This window comes from Cibotium barometz, chromosome 40 (genome assembly GCF_041138505.1).
Source record: "Cibotium barometz isolate CiBa-2024 chromosome 40, ASM4113850v1, whole genome shotgun sequence".
NCBI classification, from domain to species: Eukaryota; Viridiplantae; Streptophyta; class Polypodiopsida; order Cyatheales; family Cibotiaceae; genus Cibotium; species Cibotium barometz.
In genome coordinates, this window is record NC_141085.1 from 21,703,951 (window position 1) to 21,709,950 (window position 6,000).

Genomic DNA, 6,000 nt, shown 5'->3' on the forward strand with positions numbered 1-6,000 from the left:
ATCCCCCTCCACACACCCTCCATCGCCCCTCCCGCACTTGCCTCTTTCCACACCTTGTTGTAGTGTGTAGTGTAAAACATTGTGTGGTCAAGGGGGGCATAGTCATTGAGTGTGTAAAATTTCTTAAAGGTTGAATTTTAATTTTATATATGTAGACATTAGTGAATGTAAGTTGGCAAGAAAGCATGTTAATGTTGGAATTAGGGTTAGGGATGCAACAATGCACACACACAAGATAGAGAAGCTTGAGAGCACACAAACTCACTAGATTAGAATGAATAAATGTGTGCCAGATACAAAAGATAAGTACACACCCCAAAATGAGTAGATAAGAGGGTGTACATACGCACGGGGAGGAAAACCTCCTAGTGAGGGAAAAAGTGCCCCGACGGTCCTAAGTGTGTTCACACACATCACTACCATATAATCGTACAAATCCCCGCTAGAGTGATGATGTGAACATGTACAAGGTATGGCTAATCAATCCTGAAAAGGTAGTAAGCCCAAAGCTTTACGAAAAGCTTCAAACTTTTCATGAGGAAGAGCCTTCGTGAATAAATCTGCCATGTTGTCATGTGTAGGCACATAGACCAATCTGATCTCTGCTGCTGGCCAAGAGTCTTTCCCTAACATAGTGGTAATGCACCTCAATGTGCTTAGTGCAAGCATGAAATATTGGGTTCCTTGCAATTGCTAATGCACTCTAGTTGTCAGTGAAAATCATTATAGTGCCAGCAACACCCAAATCAGCCACACACACTCAATTGTAGCTCTACAAGCTACCCTGTACTCAACTTCATAGCTCAAAGTGGCCATTGTAGGCTGCTTCTTACTGAGCCATAATATACATGAATCACCAAGGCGAAAGCAAAACCCACTAGTGGACACTCGTGTTTTATAACATCTAGCCCAATCTGAATCACTGAAAGCATGCAGCTGTGACTCACCTCCCTTTGGATAAAATAATCCAAAGTACTGAGTGCCCTGTAAATAGCAAAAAACTTGCCAATGCTTCGTACCTGGGCTATGCATAAATCTGCTCAATTGTGAGACCGCATATTGTATATTTGGCCTCATGTTACACACATAAAGAAGGGATCCAACAGCCTACTGATACAAACTAGCATCTCAAAAGAGTCTCCTGCATCTTGAAGACTAAGTCGAATACCTATCTCCATAGATGTAGCCACAAGTTTACAGTCTTCAAGATTAAACCTCTTTAATAGCTTCTATATATATTTAGACTGCAGCATACCATCATTGCGCTGCATAAACTGAATCCCCAAATAGTAATGTAAGGGCCCCAAATCTAACATCTCAAACGATGAGTGCAAATCAGCCTTAAAGGTTGAAATTTGATCTATATCGGGTCCCGTGAGTAGTATGTCATCAACGTATAGAACGATGACCAAAAATGTGTCCTTACTCCTCTTCACATAGAGGGTACTCTTTGCTGGACTATTGCAAAAATCATTTGCAACCTAGTATTCATGAATCTTCTCATACCATGCTCTAGGAGCCTGCTTAAGGCCATAAAGAGCCTTTTTCAACTTACATACTTTAGACTCTTCTCCTTTCACAGCAAAACCAGGAGGCTGCGATACATACACCTCCTCATGTAAATCACCATTCAAGAATGCAGTCTTAATGTCCAACTGATGCACATTCCACCCACGATGTGCTACCAAAGCAATGAGACACCTAATGGTAGTCATACGAGATGTGGGTGCAAAGCTCTCATCATAATCAATGCCCTTTTGATGGGCATATCCCTTTGCAACAAGTCTGGCCTTGTAGTTACCAATGGCCTTCTTGCCCCATGAGGTAGATCTGTCAAATACCACGTGTCATTCTTGAGTATAAAATTATACTCATCCTACATAGCATACATCCACCAATGATCATCATCCTGTGCTTCCTCAAAGGAAACAGGTTCCTCCTCATTACATAAAGTAAAAATGAGAACATGATCCACATGAAAAATATTCTGCATGATGAGAACCTGCACGAGTTTTACTAGGTAAAGGAGCTACCAACTTGCTATCCCTCAATGTCTGCACAATCCATTTTGTCATACGCCTAGATCCTTCTATGGCTTCTCTCCTCATCCACTACATCCTCAATAATTACCTCATCAAAAGGCTTATTTGCAGGTTGATTCTGCACCTGCAAAGGCTGAATTTTAGCACTTGGTTGAGCATTCAATTGCTCTACATATGGCTGCCCTCCATTAAACAAAGGTAGGAGCGAATCAAACATGTCCTGTGAGCATACATTCTACTGTTTTTTACATGAAAGCATGGGCTGAACTAAGTTTTCGACAAAAGCAACATCTCTATTTACCAAAATCTGCTTTGAGGCCGGATGGTAAAGTCTATATCCCTTGCTGTGTCTGAACTGTATCCCACAAATACGCATTTAACTGCATTATCATCAAGCTTACTGCGTTGTTGCTCAGGCACAAGAGCATAAGCAAGACAACCAAAAACACTCAAATGAGCCATAGAAGGCTTCCTGCTATGCCAAGCTTCATAAGGAGTTTTAGACTACAAGGCCTTGGTAGGGCATTTGTTCTCAACACATAGTTGTCTCTAACCAAAAACCATGAGGTAAATCTTGGCTTTCACCATACATCGTGCCATCTCCATGAGAGACATGTTCTTCCTCTCAGCCACACCATTTCGCTGAGGTGTGTATGGCAATGTACATTGATGCCTTATGCCTTTTTCAGCCATATATGCATAAAATTCCTTGAACATATACTCCCCCCTTGATTTGAATCAAGGGTGCCAACTTTACATTCACATGCATTTTCAGCCATGGATACAAAGTGCCTAAAGCACATAAAAACCTCTAACTTCTGCTTTAATGGATACACCCAGCTATATTTGGAGTAATCATCAATAAAAGTGATGAAGTAGAGAGATCCCCTAATAGATGATGTCCTCATAGGACCACATACATCACTATGTATAAGCTGTAATTTCTTAACAGCTCTCATAGATCCATCCTTTGGAAATGATGCCCGATGCATTTTACCAAGAATACACCCCTCACATACATGTCTAGTAGGGGTCTCAAGAGTTGGCAACTCAGACACCATATCATGCCTTTGAAGGCGTAACAAACTGCCATAATTTAGATGGCCAAATCGTGTATGCCATAATTCTGCATCACTCATACCACGAATCATAAAGACTGAGCAAGCATCATGCGCTGCAACTTCTCAAATACATCCTGGCATCTTGTATAGGCCATAAAACAAGGTACTTGAGACAATGATAGAATAACCATCATTTCTGTCCTAAACTGTACATCTGTCATCCACAAATTTCATCATCGAGCCTCACAAGGCTAAGGCTGAAACTAACAGCAAGTTCTTCTTAATGCATGGCACATATAAACTTTAGAAAGAGTAAATGGTTCCCCATTTGCAGCAGTGATGAGGACAACTCTACCAACTCCTTTAACAGGATATAAGAAACCATTTTCACATGTGACAGTTCCTGCACGTGGGACATATTCTAGAGATGAGAATAAATTTTTTTGTGAAGTAATGTGGTTACTAGCACCATTGTCAAAGTACCAAAGCATCCGATTTTGCCACTGACATGCATACATCATGAACACAAGGGTCATAATTGCAATGTACAGTCCATGCCCAATCATCTTGAGAAAAACTTGCAGATTCCTTTTTCTCTGCACTTGGTGCAGATGCATCAGCCAGCCATGCCCGATTCTTTCTTTTTCTCCTTCTCTCGAATTTTCTTGCACTCATTTATGTAGTGCCCTGGTTTCATACAATAGTGACACTTGCCCTTCTTTTTAGGCTTATCACCTGCTTTCTCTGCATCCTTACCTGAGGATTCTGATTTTGGCTTATAGCCACCATGCAAAGAAGCTTTACTTTTGCCTTTCTGATTGGCAACAAAAGCTTGGTCACCAACTCGCATAACAGATCTGTTTTGCCTAGACTGCTCTTCTTGCAAAAGTACTGAAACCAGCTCATCAAATGTAAGGGCATTTGGATTTCCCTTCATCATCATGAGTCTAAGGATAGAGGCAAAACTCTGATAAGAATTCGCAATGCATTGAGAATTGTGGGCACCAATGTACTATCAGGATATATTTCATCCACACTAGCAAGCTGCTCCTTAAAACCTTTAATCTTGGTCAAGAAGCTGTCCATTAAGTCTCCCTCATTCATGTGCTCAAACTCCAGTTGTTTGTGCGCAACACGTGCTTCATTGCGCACTTGGTATAATGCAGCTAGTGCATCCCATGCCTGTTTTGAAGTCTTACATGATCGAATATGAGGAATAATGCTTCGCTTCACAGAAAGTGCAAGCAATGCATGTGCCTGTGCATCTCTTCCATCCCAGTCAAAAGAACGGGAAGGCATTTGGTCTACAAGCCAACGCGGGTAGAATAGGCAAAAACGTCTGTATATAGCCACAAACGCGCCATCTTTAAAAACGCATTGTTTTTCTACATTTTTAGTATGCATGGACTCTAAATGTGTAAAATAGTGGTGTATGTGGAGGAGCCACATCTATATCAGATTCTACTTTAGATGTACTTGTAGCACTTGGTTACACTGGTAGTTGTGAAACAGAACGAGTTTCACTACCACTGACCACATTCCAAAGGCCTTTAGCAACCAGTACATGCCTCATCATATAGGACCACAATGGGTAGTTAGTCAATTTGTCCTTAGCAGACAACATGTTGAATACATCACTACTGCTAGCCATGACTCTCTACCAAATGCAAAATCTTTCAACACACTACAAGTACTCAGTATTCACTGAATGCAACCGTGGATGGCTGCCAATAATTGAATCACTTGTAAAGTGTATGAAAAATAACACAGAGTAGAGAATAGAGTGTTACTGGCGAAAGTATGATGGTCGATGTTGTTGAAGACACTGTAGATGCTGCTGCACACCAAATCTTTGCCGCTACACAACCCAAACACCCAAAATCGAGGAGAACCAATCCAAAATGATACCTCTCCAGAACGTCTACAGAAACTTTGCGGTGCCCGAAACGTACCCAAATCGCGCTATGGACCCCGAAATGTGAGTATAATTCGTATACAACACACTACAGTATATACCTTCTTCTCTTAATAGGGTATCTCAATCGGAGACAGAAAAACAAGGTCGTTAAAAGGAGGGAGGCAAACTACTAGATCAAGTGTCAAGGAAGCTAGCTCTGATAATACCAATTGTTGGAATGAGGGTTAGGGTTGCAACAATGCACACACACAACATAGAGAAGCTTGAGAGCATACAAACTCAATAGATTAGAATGAACAAATGTGTGCCAGATACAGAAGATAAGTACACACCCCAAAATGAGTTGATAAGAGGGTGTACATACGCACGGGGGAAAAAACCTCCTAGTGAGGGAAAAAGTGCCCCAACAGTCCTAAGTGTGTTCACAAACATCACAACCATATAATGCTACAATTAAAAAGGCTAAAGATTCCATAGATAATGGATGATGTAATGGTCCACATAATGCTTACTGAGCTATAAGATGATATACTTGGGTTCACATTGCTACAAGTTATTTCTAATACAATGAAATAGAGTATTAATTTTATACTTGTGATTGTGTTCTTGATCTTAATTGGTGCTTATTACTTCTCCTAGTCAATCATGAATAAGGTTCTATTGGTACTTGAAGCCTACCAACTCTTGCTCAATTCCAATAAGTCTAGCCAGGGAATTGACCAAGGCCCCAGACTCTATGTATTTTTACAAAGGAAAAACTAGATTTCTTGGTTTGGAAAAAAAGTGGAACTAACTATCAAATCTTCAAACTAGGGTTTGTACATGATTGAAAGGGTATATGAACTTTCCTTGTACCAACTGGTATAGCTTTTCCACAATTCAATTGCTATTTATAGCCAAACCAGGAAATGCTTTCTAGTTTCTGAGCTCGACTGTTTGGAAGTCTTAACCATGGTAGAACACTACAAGGTTTGGCATA